This window comes from Panulirus ornatus, chromosome 20, assembly GCF_036320965.1.
Source record: "Panulirus ornatus isolate Po-2019 chromosome 20, ASM3632096v1, whole genome shotgun sequence".
Classification (NCBI taxonomy): domain Eukaryota; kingdom Metazoa; phylum Arthropoda; class Malacostraca; order Decapoda; family Palinuridae; genus Panulirus; species Panulirus ornatus.
In genome coordinates, this window is record NC_092243.1 from 39,687,464 (window position 1) to 39,707,085 (window position 19,622).

The following is a 19,622-nucleotide window of genomic DNA, read 5'->3' on the forward strand; positions in this document are numbered from 1 at the left end:
TCAGCTCTGAGATAATGACCTAATGGCAAGGCACAACTGTAATCTGTCACCAAATCCAGCATCTTTGTCTGGTTATTACAGAGAAAAATAAAGCGAAGCTATAAAGAATTCATGAAAAGTACAATCAATAAGAAACTTACACTCTGATATTTCCAGTTTGGCATTCCAAAAGTTCAACTCTTATGTTTAAGCACTTAAGATCACTGTTCCATGAAATGTTACTCACAGTTGTGTAATTAGCTGCACTACTGTCCAAGTACTGTCCAGGCATCCAAGTGTTGCAACTGTCCATTGCTGGCTGTTTCCATTTATACAAGGGAAAATGGGGTAAAATCAGGCAGCCTCATTGACCCCTTGGCCACCAAAAACCACGATAATACACACAACTCATTCCTTCACTGATGTCAAAAAACCCGTTATTCATCTCCTATGGTTCACCAACACTCTCCCAAACACAAAATGGTGACAGGGTCCCATAATAACCCGTCTCAATATGGTGGCTGGTAGATACTTCATATGTAAGTAATGACTCATATGATTCAATTATATTTTTTTCTCTTTGTTTCATGATTCTTCAGGTTTTTAAGAATACTATGTCAAGATGAGTTTGTGTGTCACATAATATTTTCAGTGAAAACTTACAAGTTTACAAATTACGAATACCAGGCTACTTTGCATCACTTGAAATCCAGTAATTTAATTTTTCTGCTTGTTTTACCATTTGTTCACCATCTTAATATAGATATATACTATGATCTCATACAATGTTTTTGATGAGTGCCCAAGAGTTCTTAATAATTTGGAGAATCTTATGAATCATAAGGCAAAAATACTGAAATATACAATGATATAAAAACATTGATAAAATTAGCTCACTTTAGTATTCCCTGAAATCTGGTGCTTGATTTTCTTGTGCAATTTCCAGGTTGTTCACCATCGTGATAGGAGGAGCTAGAAATGTGTTAGATGAAGTTTATGCCACCCTGAAGGAATCACCCATAAATAATACAGATAGTGAGCTCTAAACTTATGTGGGTGAAAATGAAAGCAGTTTGCAAGAGGTGTGATACCATTAGAGCTTATGCACCTGGCCCTGAGAAGAAAGATTATATAAGGTAAGTGTTTTGGAAGCAACCGAGATAGTGTGTTAGCAGTTGTTATGTAAGAGACCAGATATTAGTGATGGACGATTTAAATGCAGAGAATAATGTGGCAATTGAGGATAATATTGGGGGCATGAGATATTAAAGGGAAAGTAAATAATGAAGAGCTTGTACAGCAGTGCTGAAAAATGAATGGTGATTGGGAATACTTGGGTTTAAAAGTGGGACATACACATGTATATGTATGTGAATAGGAAAGATGGTCCAAAAGCATTATTGGATTACATATTACTGGACATGCATGCAAGTCAAAAACACCAATAAAAGACAACAATGAGCCCTGTACTAGTTAAAAAAAAAGTCAAGAAAAAGCATTAAATTAGAGGAGACACATTTTGAACCATTGCAATGCTGGCAGAGGATACACAACTGTAAGAACAATAGGCAATTCTGCCCAAATAAATGTCACAGGCTTTTCACCTAATCCAAGAAATGGCTGTTTCAAGCAAGGATGGTTCTAAAGGAAACCATAGTGCCTAAGTTGCTAGGATGATGCCATAAACTTTATTTACTTATTCATAAATTATGCATAACTGCCATTTCCTGCATTAGTGTGGTAGTACCAGGAAACAAAGAATAGCCCATCCACTCATATACACAAACACCCATACAAGCACATATATATACATATCAACATATACATTTGTTTTTTCATTATACTTAATCACCATCTCCCGCATTAGCGAGGGAGTGCAAGGAAACAGATGAAAGAATGGCCCAACCCACCTACATACACTACATACACATGTATGTAAATAAATGCCCACATACATACATATACATACCTGTACATTTCAATGTATACATACATATACATACACATATATACACAAGTGCATATTCATACTTGCTGCCTCTATCCATTCCCGTTGCCATCCCGCCACACATGAAACTGCGCATGCGCGCGCATGCACACACACACACACACACACACACACACACACACACCACGAGGTAGCACTAGGCAGACAAAAAAAGGCCACTCATTTACACTTCGTCTCTAGCTGTCATGTGTATAAAGATGTCATATGAATAACTACATACACAAAGATATACATATATACACATATACATATTCATGCTTGCCTTCATCCACTCCTGGCACTACCCTGCCCCACAGGAAACAGCATTGCTACCCCTGCTTCAGCAAGGTAGGACCAGAAAAACAAATGAAAAAGGCCACATTCATTCACATTCATCTAAAGACTATCATGTGTAATGTACCAAAACCACAGCTCCCTCTCCACATCCAGGGCCCACAGACATTTCCATGATTTACCCCAGACGCTTTACATGCCCTGGTTCAACTCACTGACAGCTTGTCGACCTTGGTATACCACATCATTCCAGTACACTCTATTCCTTGCATGCCTTTCACCCTCCTATATGTTCAGGCCCTGATAGCTCAAAATCTTTTTCACTCCAATCCTTCCACCTCCAATTTGGTCTCCTGCTTCTCCTTCTTCCCTCCACCTCTGACACATGTATCCTCTTTGTCAATCTTTCCTCACTCATTCTCTCCATGTGTCCAAACCATTTCAACACACCATCTTCTGCTCTCAACCCCACTTGTAATTTCCACATATCACTCTTACACTTTCATTACTTACTTGGTCAAACAACCTCACACCACATTTTGTCCTCAAACATTTCATTTCCAACACATCCACCCTCCTCCGTACAACCCCATCTATAGCCCATGTCTCGTAACCACAGAACATTGTTGGAACTAATATTCCTTCAAACATACCCATTTTTGCTCTACAAGAGCACATTCTTCATCGCTCCCAGAACCTTCACACCCTCCCCTACCCTGTGACTTGCTTCCGCTTCCATGGTTGCATTCGCTGCCAAGTCCACTCCCAAAAATCTAAAACACTTCACTTCCTCTAATCTTTCTCCATTCAAATCTACCTCCAAATTAACATGTGCCTAGACCCTACTGAACCTAATAACCTTGCTCTTACTTACATTTACTCTCAACTTTCTCCTTTTGCACATTTCTCCAAACTCAGTCATCAACTTCTGCAGTCTCACTCGAATCAGCCACAACAACTGACTCATATCCCAGGCCCTCTCATCCCTAGCAGACTGCATACTCACCCCTTTCTCCAAAACTCCTGCATTTACCTCCCTAGCCACCCCATTCATAAACAAATTGAACAACCATGGGGACATCACATACCCCGCCCACAGACTGACCTTCACTGGGAACCAATCACTCTCCTCTCTTCCGACTTGTCCACATGCTTTACATCCTTAGTAAAAACTTTTCACTACTTCTAGCAACTTACCTCCTACACCATATACTCTTACAACCTTCCACAAAGCATCTCTATCAACCCTATCATATGCCTTCTCCATGTCCATAAAGGGTACATAAATCCACCTGTCTAAGTATTTCTCACATACATTCTTCAAAGCAAACACCTGATCCACACATCCTCTACCACTTTTGAAACCACACTCTTCCCCAATCTGATGCTCTGTACATGCCTTTACCCTCTCAATCAATACCCTCCCATGTAATTTCCCAGGAATACTCAACAAACTTATGCCTCTGCAATTTGAACACACCTTTATCTTCCTTGCCTTTGTACAATGGTACTATGCATGCATTATGCTAATCCTCAGGCACTTCACCATTAACCATACATACACTGAACATCCTTACCAACCAATCAACAACACAGTCACCCCTTTTCTTAATACATTCCACTGCAATACCATCCAACCCTACTGCCTTGCTGGATTTCATCTTCTGCAAAGCTTTCACTACCACTTCTCTCTCAACCAAACCATTATCCCTGACCCTCTCACTTCGCACACCACCCAGACCAAAGCACCCTAGATCTACCACTCTATCATGAGACACATTCACCAAACCTTCAAAATACTCGATCCATCTCCTTCTCACTTCATCACTACCTCTCATCACTTACCTACTTGCCCCCTTCACCAGTGATCCCATTTGTTTGTTCTCTTGCCTTACGCACATCATTTACCTATTCCAAAATCTTTTTATTATCCCTAAAGTTTAATGATACTCTCTCACCCCAACTTTCATTTGCAGTATTTTTCAACCCTTGTACCTTTCTCTTGGCCTCCTGTCGCTTTCTTTTATACAGCTCTCAGTCATGTGCACTCCTTCCTCGCAAGTATCGTCCAAATGCCTTTCTTTTCTCTTTCCCTAAAATTTTTACTTCATCCCATCACTCGCTACCCTTTCTAATCTGCCCACCTCCCACCATTCTTATGCCACAAGCATCTCTTCCACATGCTGTCACTGCTTTTCTAAATACATCCCATTCCTCACCCACTCTCCTCATCACTTGCTCTCACCTTTTGTCATTCTACACTCAATCTCTCCTGGTACTTACTCACACAAGTCTCATTTCCAAGCTCGCTTACTCTCACCACTGTCTTCACCCCACCATTTCCTTTTTTTGAAAACCTCAACAAATCTTCACCTTTGCCTCCAGCAGATAGTGGTCAGACACCCCTCCAGCTGCTCCTCTCAGCACATATAATTTCCCAGGAATACTTAAACTAATGCCTCTGTAATTTGAACATTCACCTTTATCCCCTTTGCCTTTGTACAATGGCACTATGCATGCATTCCACCAATCCATAGGCACTTCACCATGATCCATACATATTGAATAGCCTTACCAACCCATCAACAACAGTTACTCCCATTCTTAATCAATTCTACTGCAATACCATCCAAACCTGCCGCATTGCTGGATTTTACCTACTGCAATGCTTTCACAACCTCCTCTCTTTTAACTAAATCATTCTTCCTGACTTTCTCAATTCACACACCACCCCAACCAGAACACCCTACATCTGCCACTCTGTCATCAAACACATTCAACAAAACTTCAAAATACTCACTCCATCTCCTCACTTCACCACCACCTGTTACCACTTCCCCACTTGCCCCCTTCACCGATGTTCCATATTGTCCTTGTCTTATGCATGTTATTTACCTCAGTCCAAAACATCTTTTTATTATCCCTAAAGTTTAATGATACTCTCTCACCCCAACTCTCATTTATCCTCTTTTTCAACCCTTGCACCGTTCTCTTGACCTCCTACCACTTTCTTTTATATATCTCCTAGTTATTTGAAGGAATAGTGGTTCCAACAATGTTGTATGGTTGCGAGGCGTGGGCTATGGATAGAGTTGTGCGCAGGAGGATGGATGTGCTGGAAATGAGATGTTTGAGGACAATGTGTGGCGTGAGGTGGTTTGATCGAGTGAGTAACGTAAGGGTAAGAGAGATGTGTGGACATAAAAAGAGCGTGGTTGAGAGAGCAGAAGAGGGTGTTTTGAAGTGGTTTGGGCACATGGAGAGAATGAGTGAGGAAAGATTGACCAAGAGGATATATGTGTCGGAGGTGGAGGGAACGAGGAGAAGAGGGAGACCAAATTGGAGGTGGAAAGATGGAGTGAAAAAGATTTTGTGTGATCGGGGCCTGAACATGCAGGAGGGTGAAAGGAGGGCAAGGAATAGAGTGAATTGGAGCGATGTGGTATACCGGGGTTGACGTGCTGTCAGTGGATTGAATCAAGGCATGTGAAGCGTCTGGGGTAAACCATGGAAAGCTGTGTAGGTATGTATATTTGCGTGTGTGGACGTATGTATATACATGTGTATGGGGGGGGTTGGGCCATTTCTTTCGTCTGTTTCCTTGCGCTACCTCGCAAACATGGGAGACAGCGACAAAGTATAATAATAATAATAATAATAGTTATTTGCACTCATTACTTGCAAGTATCGTCCAAATGCTTCTCTTTTCTCTTTCACTAACAACTTTACTACTTCTTCCCATCACTCACTACCCTTTCTAATCTCCCCACCTCCCACCTTTCTCATGCCACAAGCATCTTTTGCACAGGCCATCACTGCTTCCCTAAATAGATCCCATTCCTCACCCACTCCCCTCACATCATTTGCTCTCACCTTTTGCCACTCTACACTCAATCTCTCCTGGTACTTACTCATATAAGTCTTCTTTCCAAGCTCACTTACTCTCACCACTCTCTTTTCCCCCAACATTTTCTCTCTTTTTTGAAGACATCTACAAATCTTTGCCTCAACAAGACAGTGGTCAGACATCCCTCCAGCTGCCCCTCTCAGCACAATAACATCAAAAGGTCCTTTTTTACACAACTATCAATTAACATTTAATCTAATAATGCCTTTTGACCATCTCTTTAACTCACATACGTATACTTATGTATATATCTCTCTTTAAACCAGGTATTTCCAATAACCAGTCTTTTTTCAGCACACAAATCCACAAGCTCTTCATTTCCATTCACAACAGTGAAAACCCCATGTACACCAATTATACCCTCAACTACCACATTACTCACCTTCACATTAAAATCATCCATCACTATATCCCAGTCTCGTGCATCAAAGCTGCTAGCACACTCACCCACTCAGTGCCTCCCAAAGCACTTGCCTCTCATGATCTTTCTTCTCATGACCAGGTGCATAAGCACCAATAATCACCCATCTCTCTCTCCATCCACTTTCAGTTTTACCCACATCAATCTAGAATTTTTCTTTCTTACACTCTATTACATACTCCCACAACTCCTGCTTCAGGAGTATTGCTACTCCTTCCTTATCTAGTCCTCTCACCCCAGACTTTACTCTCAAGACTTTCGCAAACCACTCCTCCCCTTTACCCTTGAGCTTCGTTACACTAAGATCCAGAACATCCAGGTTTCTTTCCTCATACACATTAACCATCTCTCCTTTTTTCTCATCCACACACATTCAGGCACCCCAATTTGAGCCTTCAAGGATGATGAGCACTCCCTGCTTGACTCTTCCTTCTGTTTCCTCTTACATAAATTGAAATACAAATAGGGGAGGGTTTCCGGCCCCTCACTCCCACCCCCTTAAGTCACCTTCTATGACATGCGGGGAATACGCAGGAAGTATTCTCTATCCCATTATGAAAGCATATATAAACAAAAGGAAATCAGTCCAACAGTTTTGGAATAAAGTCTTCAAGATCACAAAGAAGTAGCAAGAGAGGCCACAAGAGTCAACAAATCCAGTTTCACTTATCAATAGACAATCCTGCCCCTTTTTCAGTTCGACTCCACCTCTTACCCCTTTACCTCAATTCTATAATCATGATCAATGACTATATCCGGTTGGTGTTTGTGCAATCCAGGTAACTGTACTTAATATCAAAACAGCATTTACATGTGTTCAATTACAATACTACAATGTACCAATATGTCCATTATTTTGTCTTACCTTCAAGAATATTCTAGTTAGGTCTCAATTATTACTAGCCTTCATACATGGATTCCTATGGTAAAAACAGATCTGCTCAACATACTTTCGCTTAATGTTACAACCCTAATATCAACAGAGGTCCACCTGAAGTTACAGATGTTTGAAACATACTGTATTCACACACTTAACAATTGTAAAGGGGGGGTTACTATGCCTAATAAAACAGAATCACTGATGGATCAATATCGACATCAGTTTACCTACTACATAGCCACCCTCCCTCCTTCCTTCATGATGAAGTTTACAGTTCAGTAGAATTATATTACTGCATTAATTAAATGACTGTGCTTCATACATTATTATTAATACATAGGTGACTGAGTTTGGTAAAGTGTGTGAAAGAAGAAAGCTGAGAGTAAATGTGAATAAGAGCAAGGTTATTAGGTACAGTAGGGTTGAGGGACAAGTCAATTGGGAGGTAAGTTTGAATGGAGAAAAACTGGAGGAAGTGGTGTTTTAAATATCTGGGAGTGGATTTGGCAGCGGATGGAACAATGGAAGCGGAAGCGAGTCACAGGGTGGGGTAGGGGGTGAACGTTCTGGGAGCATTGAAAAATGTGCGGAAGGTGAGATCAATATCTCGGAAAACAAAAAGGGGTATGTTTGAAGGAATAGTGGTTCCAGCAATGTTATATAATTGCGAGGCGTGGGCTATAGATAAGAGTTGTGTGGAAGAGGGTGGATGTGATGGAAATGAGATGTTTGAGGACAATATGTGGTGTGAGGTGGTCTGATCGAGTAAGTAATGAAAGGGTAAGAGAGATGGGCAGTAATAAAAAGAGTGTGGTTGAGAGAGCAAAAGAGGGTGTTTTGAAATGGTTTGGTCACATGGAGAGAATGAGTGAGGAAAGATTGACCAAGAGGATATATGTGTCAGAGGTGGAGAGAACAAGGAGAAGTGGGAGACCAAATTGGAGGTGGAAAGATGGAGTGAAAAAGATACTGAGTGATCGGGGCCTGAACATGCAGGAGGGTGAAAGGCATGCACGGAATAGAGTGAATTGGAAAGATGTGGTATACTGGGGTGGTCGTGCTGTCAATGGATTGAACCAGGGCATGTGAAGCGTCTGGGGTAAACCATGGAAAGTTTTGTGGGGCCTGGATGTGGAAAGGGAGCTGTGGTTTTGGTGCATTATACATGACAGTTAGAGACTGAGTGTGAACAAATGTGGCCTTTGTTGTCTTTTCCCTGCACTACCTCGCACGTATGCGGGGGGGAGGGGGTTGTCATTTCATGTATGGCAGGATGGTGACGGGAATGAATAAAGGCAGCACGTATGAATTATGTAAATGTGTATATATGTGTATGTCTGTGTATGTATATGTATGTATACGTTGAAATGTACAGGTATGTATATGTGCATGTGTAGACGTGTATGTATATACATGTGTATGTGGGTGAGTTGGGCCATTCTTTCATCTGTTTCCTTGCGCTAACGCGGAGACAGCGACAAAGTATAAAGAAAAAAAGATTATACTGTTGCAATATTATACTGGAAGAAACGTTCAAGGGTCTATGCTTCACAAAGTCTTTTGAATTCTTTATTCACTAGATGAAACAATTCTCAGAGTAGCCCTCTGCTACTGCATAACTGGTAAACAAAAATAAATAAGGATAAGAGTTCTTTTCAATGGTTCATCACCTCTCCTCCCAGTTACTCCCTAATCAGCATCCTCTGCTTCCCTCTGTCACTATGTAGCTTACAATTCAATATTACCAATAAAATTACAGCTTATCACCCTATCTAGTGCATCACTATTTGGGGTTCCATATTAATAAAAGACTTTAAAAACTTTCAACAATGCAGTGCAGTAATGCTAGTTATTCATTCACTAAAGAGGACTGCTTGCAACTGGCAGGAAGGAACCCATACTCTAATGCTGAAACACTGTATTGCTTTATAACCTCAAACCCCTTACAACTATTGAATGAGAAGGTGAGCAAGTTAGTAACTTTTTTCAAACCTCTTCACAGTATCTTGCCTAACCGAGGTATTGCCAGAAACGTACAAAAACACAGCTTCATTCGCTCATATTCACAAGCAGGTCCCGCAGTCTTCCCATGGTTTTCCCTGAGCACTCCATATGCCCCATTTCATCCACTAACAGCACATTGCCTCCTGTGCACCACAATGCTCAAATTCACTCTATCCCATCTAAACCTACATCCTCTTCCATGTTCAGGCCCAAAACAGTGAACATCATTTTCATTCCACCCTTTCATCTCTAATTTGGTCTATCCATAATCCTTGTCCCCTCCCCTTCTGATAAGCCCATTTTGTTAAACCTTGTCCCCTCCACTTCTGATATGTATACCCATTTTTGTTAATCTCTCCTCACTCATTCTCCATGTCCAAACAATTTCTGCACATCCTGCAGCTCCTCCTCCAATAATATTGCCACCTCACTTTCACCCAATTTCTTACATGATCAACACCCTTCACACCACATACTGTCCTTAGACATCTTTGCAACACAATCACCCTCCTACATTCTCATCTAAAGCCCATGCCTCAACCATACAACACATTCAGGACTACAATAGCTTTACATATGTCCATCTTAACCTATCTAGATTTCTGCACATTTTTCAATACTCCCACGACCTTTGCTCCCCTCATCCACCCTATGACTCGCTTCAACATTTCAAGTGTCCATTTGCTGCCATGTCCACTCCCAGGGATCTATAAATGTTCCACTACGTCAAAGTTGTCTCTATTATATCTCACCCCCGACTAACCTCTCTCTCTCTCTCTCTCTCTCTCTCTCTCTCTCTCTCTCTCTCTCTCTCTCTCTCTCTAAACCTAAAAACCTTGCTTTTATTCACATTTATTAAAGACTTCTTTCACACACTCCTCTAAAACTACGGAACCAACTCCTGTAGTTTCTCACTTGAATCTACCACCTGCATTGTGTCACCAGCACACAATACACTATTCTCAGCCACCCCCCCCCCTTCTCTCTCTCTCTCTCTCTCTCTCTCTCTCTCTCTCTCTCTCTCTCTCTCTCTCTCTCTCTCTCTCTCTCATTCCCTGGCAGACTGCAAATCTGGTCCTCCTTCCAAGACCCTTGCATACACCCCCCTCACCATCCTGACCAAAAACAATAATGAACATGGTGACATCATAAAAAAAACCCTGCCACAGACCCACCTTCAACTGGAAACAGTCACCCCTCCTCTCTACCTACTCCAACACGTCTTACTCTTTTGATAAAAACCCTTCAAATTCTCTAACAGCTTTCCTCCTACACTTTCCACAGGGCATCTCTATCAGCCCTTTCATATGCTCTCTCCATATCCATAAAATCATTATTATTATTATTATGTTTGAAGGAATAGTGGTTCCAACAATGTTGTATAGTTGCAAGGCGTGGGCTATGGATAGAGTTGTGCGCAGGAGGGTGGATGTGCTGGAAATGAGATGTTTGAGGACAATGTGTGGTGTGAGGTGGTTTGATCGAGTAAGTAATGTAAGGGTAAGAGAGATGTGTGGAAATAAAAAGAGCGTGGTTGAGAGAGCAGAAGAGGGTGTTTTGAAATGGTTTGGGCACATGGAGAGAATGAGGAAAGATTGACCAGGAGGATATATGTGTCGCAGGTGGAGGGAACGAGGAGAAGTGGGAGACCAAACTGGAGGTGGAAAGATGGAGTGAAAAAGATTTTGTGTGATCGGGGCCTGAACATGCAGGAGGGTGAAAGGAGGGCAAGGAATAGAGTGAATTGGATCGATGTGGTATACCGGGGTTGACATGCTGTCAGTGGATTGAATCAGGGCATGTGAAGCGTCTGGGGTAAACCATGGAAAGTTGTGTGGGGCCTGGATGTAGAAAGGGAGCTGTGGTTTCGGGCATTATTGCGTGACAGCTGGAGACTGAGTGTGAACGAATGGGGCCTTTGTTGTCTTTTCCTAGTGCTACCTCGCACACATGAGGGGGGAGGGGGATGGTATTCCATGTGTGGCGAGGTGGCGATGGGAATGAATAGCGGCAGACAGTGTGAATTGTGTGCATGGGTATATATGTATGTGTCTGTGTGTGTATATATATCTGTACATTGAGATGTATAGGTGTGTATATTTGCATGTGTGGGCGCATGTGTGTGTACATTGTTTATGGGGGTGGGTTGGGCCATTTCTTTCGTCTGTTTCCTTGCGCTACCTCGCAAACGTGGGAGACAGCGACAAAGCAAATAAAAAAATAATTATTTTGCTTTGTCGCCGTCTCCCACGTTAGCGAGGTAGCGCAAGGAAACAGACGAAAGAAATGGCCCAACCCACCCCCATACACATGTATATACATACACGTCCACACACGCAAATATACATACCCAATACATCTCAATGCACACATGTATATACACACACAGACACATACATATTTACACATGCACACAATTCAAACTGTCTGCCCTTATTCATTCCCATCGCCACCTCGCCACACATGGAATAACATCCCCCTCCCCCCTCATGTGTGCGAGGTAGCGCTAGGAAAAGACAACAAAGGCCCCATTCGTTCACACTCAGTCTCTAGCTGTCATGCATAAAATACACATCCAAATCCTTCTGTTCCTCCAAGTATTTCTTGCACATATTCTTTAAAGCAAACTCCAGTTCCACATTCCCTCTACCACTACTGAAGCCAAACTGCTCCTTCCCAATCTGAAGTTCCATGCAGATCACTATCCTCTCAATAACTGCTCTCCTAGACAACTTACCAGGTACACTCGATAAACTTGTACTTGTGTAATCTGAACATTCTCTTTTGTCCCCTCTGCCTTTATACAATGGCACTACACAGAGTCCATTGCTAACACAAGCTGTTGTGATATAATGTGAGCACAGCTGGCCATTCATGCTATGCTGTCCACCGAATCAGTTCTATGCTTGCATTCAAAGAGAAAAGATGGATCGTTAGCCACTCGTATATTTCTAATCTGCCCCCTTGAATCAGTCATCACTATGCATAAGCATCCATGAACTACTCCTATGATAAGTAAATCTGTTAAAGACACTAAGTGAACTTGAGCATAAATCTGGCTAGAACTTCAGCAATTGCTTGTTGTTCGAGCATTAATGAAAGTAACAAATGCACCACAAAAAAGGAAAGTGAATATCAGGAAAGCTTTTTCTCAGCCATCTATTTCAAATACACCAATGCATCTCAGGATGCCAATATATGTAAAGGTGGAGGATGCTCTTCCATTCAACCCTTTAACATCCACAAAACAATGTTCTCCCTATCATAAAAATTCAGAATCTTAAGATTAATGCATAGTCTTTTTACGTTGAAGGCTCCAATCATGGACAAAAGTCCACATCAAGGACAGACCTAAATTGAAATCTAGAGAGAATAATGAAAGGAAAAAAGAAAAGACAAGAGAAAGGACTTACAAATTCTAGGATAAGTGAAAAATGCATCTTTTAAAATGAGCCTTGCCTTAGTTATTGGGAAAGACATGAGAAAGTAGAGAGTTCCAAAGCTTCGATGTGTAGGAAAAGTAGTAATCAAAACGGTCTGCCCCAGAGTTGAAGATGGTCACACAGTAAGCAAGTAACAGGACCTTGCAGAGTATTACATGGTCTACTTAGTGGTGGGGTTACACAAGCAGCCAGCCCTCGGGAGCAAAAACCAAAGTAATACCTATAAAAGAGGGAAAGTGAACCAACATTGCAGCATTGGGCAAAAGCAGTAAGCTTGTAAGATGGCCTGGGACAGTTTATAAGTCAGACTGCTTTTGACTAGACTCTGTCAAGTAAGGGTGCAGAGCTAGAACCACCCCAGATGTATGAGCAGTACTCCATACAAGGATGAATCAATCCATTGTATAAATGGATTAATTGTTCAGAAGAAAAGAAGTTTCCACATCTAAACAGGACATCCAACATTTAAGAGGCAGACTTAGCTATCTATGTAAAATGGAGTTTCCAAGAGATTGGATGTTACAGTAATACCAATCATGTTAATCGAGTCATTGAGTCAAGAGACAGAATTACAGCACTGTCAAAGGAGAGATGAAAGTTATGAGGAGTTTTCAATAGATGGGTTCAAACTGGACCTTGGAGGCATTAAACTTAACTTGATTTTGTCTAACCCACTGAGATATCCTATGCAAGTCTGAGTTTATTGAGGAAGCTGTGTCAAGAGATTGATTTTTGACTGATTGAATGAAGGAGGATCAGAATTGAAGGAGGTGGATGACTGCAGTGTTGACTCTTCAACGTACGAGTGCATTTGATTATTTGTGGATGAGAGTAAATCATTGAAAATAAAGTGTACGGAACAGGAGAGAACCTTGAGAGACATCGCTGTTGATGGAGAAAAGGGGAGGGTTGATCCATCAACAACCAGAAAGATCGATCAGCCAGAGAGGAGGCTAAATATAAAGGAGCAAAGTGAGGGAGGGAAGCCAAAAAAAAGGAGCCTAGAGAGGGGGCCCTGATGCTATACCCTATCAGAAGCTTTGGATATGTCAAGGGCAACTATACATGACTCACCAACACCTTTTAGGGATGATGACCAGACATTAGTAAGACAGGAAAGAATAACACTTATGGATCTCACCTTACAGAAGCCATATTAGTGAGCTGAGAAAATACCAGGGATTTTCAAGGTGTCTACGAATATTGGAGTCAAGGAGGGGTTCAAAGACTTTGGAAATGGTAGATGTCAAAGCAGTATGATGATAGAGGCATTAGAATGGTTACCCTTCTTAGGGAAGGGATGTATCAATGAATGCTTCCAAGGAGAAGGAAAAGTTTTGGTTTTTAAAACAGAACAGACAAGCAAGCACAGGTGCAAGTTCAGTGGCACAATCCTTCAGTACACGGGGAAGAATGCCATTAGGATCATAAGCCTTGCTTGTGTCAAGAGAAAGAAGTATTTATCAGACAGTCCAAAAAGAGATTAAAACGAGGGGCATAGGATTAGTAAGAGGAGCATCAGGGGGTGAAGAAATGTTAAGTCATCCAAGGTGGAACTGGTGGAGAAACAGGAACCAAAGAGAGTTGCTTTGTTCATGGCAGAGAGAGTTATAATACCATCAGAACAGTAAAGTGAAGGAATGGTAGAGTGACAAAAGTTGTTTGAGATGCCCTTGGCTAAAGACCAGAAAGACCTATCAATGAATGACGAGGAGAGGTAATCGCACTTCCTTTGAACAGAAGAATGCTTTACCTCAAGATTAATGTGCTTGCAGTGATTACGGGCAGTGATAAAAGCTGAATGGGAGCATAAGGAAAGAAAGTTTTCCAAGCCCAATATTCCTGAGCCTTTGCATGAATGGCCTCAGAACAGCAACAGTTGAACCAAGGACTTTAGGAAGAGGTCACCTGGAAGAGGAGGGGGAAAAAGTTCCATTCCTGTGTTTGGCAAAGAAAGTAGCATCGCCATGTAAGAGGCAGTAATTTACCCAAGGAAAGTCAGAAAAGAAGTTACACAAGTTATTCCAGGAGTGATTTACCCAAGGAAAGTCAGAAAAGAAGTTACACAAGTTATTCCAGTCAGCTGTGCTGAAGTGCCAGGATTTACAATTACAAGGGGATTCTGAAGGGGGTGGATAAAAAAGATAAATTTCTGAGGGTGTGGTCAGATGAACCAATTGGGGACAAGACTGTATACTTACAGCAGGATGGACTACAAATGAAAACAAATCCAGAATATTAGGAGAGTGGTTACAGTGGTCAGGAATATGGGTAGGGTGGGAGATGACTTTCTCTAAATCATTGAAAATGGAGAATGTGAGGGCTTCAATCCCTCCACCATCCATACAGGAAGAATTGAACCATTCCCTAAGGTGAATGTTGAAATCCCAAGGTAGAAGATCTCAGCTTGCAGGTGAGAGGATGTCCTAGTCTCATGGCAGGTTATATAGAAGATAGAGAATCTGTAGAATTAGAAGATCATTAGGCAAAAAAAAAGGGGAAGTGTAGTAGTTGGGAGACAGACCTTGAACCATATAACATCAAAGTTTGGGGACTCAAGGACCTTGAGGTGTGCAACAGGTGTGTTTATGTTGGAATAAACACAAACACTACCTTTGAACTGGAATAATGAGTGGAGATTACAGTTGGACATGGAAAAGGGACTAGTGAGAAAATCGTAAGATAACTGTGTCTAAGAGAGAATTAAGATATTAGGAGAGGTGTTCAACAGAGGAGAGGTAACTAGAGAGACCATGAATGTCAGTGTAGTGAATAGAAAATGAGGAAGGTCTAACAGAGAAGGAAAGGTTGTGGCAGGGGCCAGTACTACTATTGCCAGAGCCCTCCCTCTCATTGGCAGTTTTTCTTCTTAAAACATCAAATACTATGTTAATGAAATGCAAAAAACAAATATACAAGTTTGGCTCATGCCCAAATGCATAATCACTGAATAAGGATCAGTCATATGTTCTCAACACTACCTCGTTCATGTGGAAAAATAACGAACATGTATGAAATGACAACCCCCTCCCCCCGCATGCTCAAGGTAACACTAGGAAAGACAACAAAGGCCACATTCGTTCACACTCAGTCTCTACCTGTCATGTATAATGCACTGAAATCACAGCTCCCTTTCCACATCCAGGCCCCACAAAACTTTCCATGGTTTACCCCAGACGCTTCACATGTCCTGGTTCAATCCATTGACATCACATCCACCCTGGTATACCACATCATTCCAATTCACACTATTCCATGCATGCCTTTCACCCTCCTGCATGTTAAGGCCCCAATCGCTCAAAATCTTTTTCACTCCAGCTTTCCACCTCCGTTTTTACCTCCCACTTCTCCTCGTTCCCTCTACCTCTGACACTTATATCCTCTGTGTCAATCTTCCCTCACTCATTCTCTCCATGTGGCCAAACCATTTCAAAACACCCTCTTCTGCTTTTTCAAAAAAACTCTTTATTACCGCACATCTCTCTTACCCTTTCATTACTTACTCGATCAAACCACCTCACACCCCATATTGTCCTCAAACATCTCTTCCAACACATCCACCCTCCTCCACACAACCCTATCAATAGCCCATGCTTCGCAACCATATGACATTGTTGGGACTACTATACCTTCAAACATACCCATTTTGCTGTCCAAGATAATGTTCTCAACTTCCACACATTTTTCAACGCTCCCAGAACTTTCACCCCTTCCCCCACCCTGTGACTCACTTCCGCTTCCATGGTTCCATACGCTGCCAAATCCACTCCCAAATACCTAAAACACTTCACTTCCTCCAGTTTTTCTCCATTCAAATTTACCTCCCGACTTGTCCCTCAACCCTACTGTACCTATTAACCTTGCTTTTATTCACACTTACTCTCAGCTTTCTTCTTTCACACACTACCGAACTCAGTCACCAGCTTCTGCAGTTTCTCAACCAAATCAGCCACCAGCAATGTATCAACAGTGAACAACTGACTCACTCCCCAAGCTCTCTCATCCACAACAGACTGCATACTTGCCCCTCTTTCCAAAACTCTTGCATTCACCTCCCGAACAACCCCATCCATAAACAAATTAAACAACCATGGAGACATCACGCACCCCTGCCACAAACCAACATTCACTGAGAGCCAATCACTTTCCTCATATTTGCATATGTATGCAAATATTCCAAAATCAATAAAAATCGAAAATTCAAAACAGTTCTGGTCTCAGACATTTCAGATTAGGGATACTCCACCTGTACATATATATGCACGCACCTACATATACATACATATGCATACATATACAGATTAAGTATCTCATGGAAGCAAGGGTGAAGGTTTGTAAGAGTTTTCAAAAAAGAAGAGACCATATCAGGATGAAGAGAGTGGTTACAGTGAGCTTGGGAAGGAGACTTGTGTGAAGAATTACCAGGAAGAATTGAGCACAGAATGGCTAAAGGTGAGAGCCAATGAAGTGACAGGAGAGGATGAGGAATAGCAGGGAAACAGTGATGGCATGTGCAAGAGATGCATGTGAAAGGTGGGCAGATTAGAAAGGGTAGCGAGTGGTGAGATGAAGATTAAAGTTGCTAGTGAAAGAGAAAAGGGAGCTGTGTGGACGATACATACATGGAAGGAGTGCAAATGATTGGGAAATGTGCAAGAGAAAGTGGCACAAGGTCATGATGATGGTGCAGGAGTTGAAAAAGAGGGCAAATGAGAGTTGGGGCGAGACAGTATCATTAACCTTTGGGGAGAATAAAAAGATGTTTCGGAAGGTGGTAAATAATGTGCAAAAGAGAACAAATGGGAACAACAGTGAAGAGGACTAAAAGGAAAGTGATAACAGGAAGTGATAGAGTGAGGAGGAGATGGAGAGAGTATTTTGAAGGATTGTTAAATGTGCAAGTTGACAGAGTGGCAGATGTAGTGTGTTATGGTAGGGGTGGCGTGTGAAGGGAAAAAGTCAGGGAGAGTGATTTGGTGAAAGCCTTGCAGATGATATGCAGCAAGGTGGCAGGAGTCGATGGTACTGCAGATGAATATGTCAAGAAAGGGGGCGACTTGTCAGTAAGGATATTCAATGTATGTATGGATCATGGTGAAGTGCCTGAGGACTAGAGGAATGCATGTAGAGTGCCACTGTAGAGAGGCAAAGGGGATAAAGGCAAGTATTCAAGGTAAAAAGATATAAGTTTGTCGAGTATACCCGGAAAATTGTATGGGAGGGTATCAACTGAAAGGGTGAAGGCATGTACAGAGCATCAGATTGAACAGGAGCAGCGTAGTTGCAGGAGTGGTAGAGGATGTGTGGATCAAATGTTTGCTCAGAAAAATGTGTGAGAAATATGCAAAACAGATGGATCTGTATGTGGCATTTATGGAACTGGAAAAGGCATACAACAGGGTTGATAGAGATGCTTTGGGGAAGGTGGGAAGCAAGCTGTTAAAAGCAGAGAAGTTTTTATCAAGGGTATAAAGTGTATGTGCAAGGAGAGGAGAGCAAATGGTTCTCAGTGAAGGTCAGTCTGTGGCAGGAGTAGGTGATGTCTCCATGGTTGTTTAATTTGTTAGTGGATGGGGTGGTTAGGGAGGTATATGCAAGAGTCTTTTAGAGTGGGGTAACTATGCAGTCTGTTGGGGATGAAAGGGCCATTCACCGATGATGCACCACTAGGGGCCGATTAAGCAGAAGTGAGTCATAGGGTGGGGGAAGGGGACAAAGGTTCTGGAGCAATGAAAAATGTGTGAAAAGAGAGAGCGTTATCCCAGAGAGCAAAAATGGGTATGTCTGAAGGAATAGTTCCAACAATATCATATGGCTGTGTGGCATGGGATAAATACAGGGTTGTGTGGAAGAGGGTGGATGTATTAGAAATGAAATGTTTTAGGGCAATATGTGATGCGAGGTGGTTTGATCGAGTAAGTAATGAAAGGGTAATCGAGATGTGTGGAAATAAAAAGTGTGGTTGAGAGAGCAGAACAGGGTGTTGAAATGATTTGGACATATGGAGAACATATGGAGAGAAAGAGTGAAGATTTTAATTGATTGGGGCCAGAACATGCTGGAGAGTAAACAGTGTGCACGGAAAGAGTATACTGGAAAAATGTGGTGTACCAAGGTCAATGTCCGTCGAAGGACTGAGCCATGGCATGCGAAATGTGGAGAAGCCGAGTTTCGGTGCATTACACGACAGCTCATATATGGATGAGAGCAAATGTGGCCTTTCTTCGTCTGTTTGATGCTGCTACCTTGCTGAGGGGCATAGAGGCACCGGGAATGGATAAAGGATAGCAGGTATGAGCATGTACACGTGTATGTGTATGAATGAATATGTATGTTTCTTTTTTGTGCAGAAGGCTCCAGTCATGGACAAAAGTCCACATCAATACAGGGCTTTAACTGAAATTGAGCAAAATATGAAACAGAAAAAGAAAACACAAGGGAAAGTATTTAAGAATTTTGGAGGCAATGAAAGACCTGTCTTTTGAAATGTGCCAGGTCATGGTTATTGGTAAAGACATACAAAGGTAGAATGTTCCAAAGCTTCAACATGTGAGGAAAGAAGGTATCAAAGTGGCCCACCCTCGAGTTGCCAATGGCCACACAATAATCACGTAACACGGCAACTTTCCAAGTATTGAATGGTCTACCAAGGGGTGTGGGCACACAAGTGGCCAGCTCTTGGGAGCACAAACCAATGAAATACCTCC

At 42.0% G+C, this 19,622-nt stretch overlaps 1 protein-coding gene across 10 annotated transcripts in view; it reads right to left on the bottom strand.

The window, feature by feature from the left end:
* Nucleotides 1-19,622, bottom strand: part of LOC139755954 (uncharacterized) — a 209,941-nt gene that overhangs the window by 108,272 nt on the left and 82,047 nt on the right. The gene's annotated exons all lie outside the window — the stretch shown is intronic.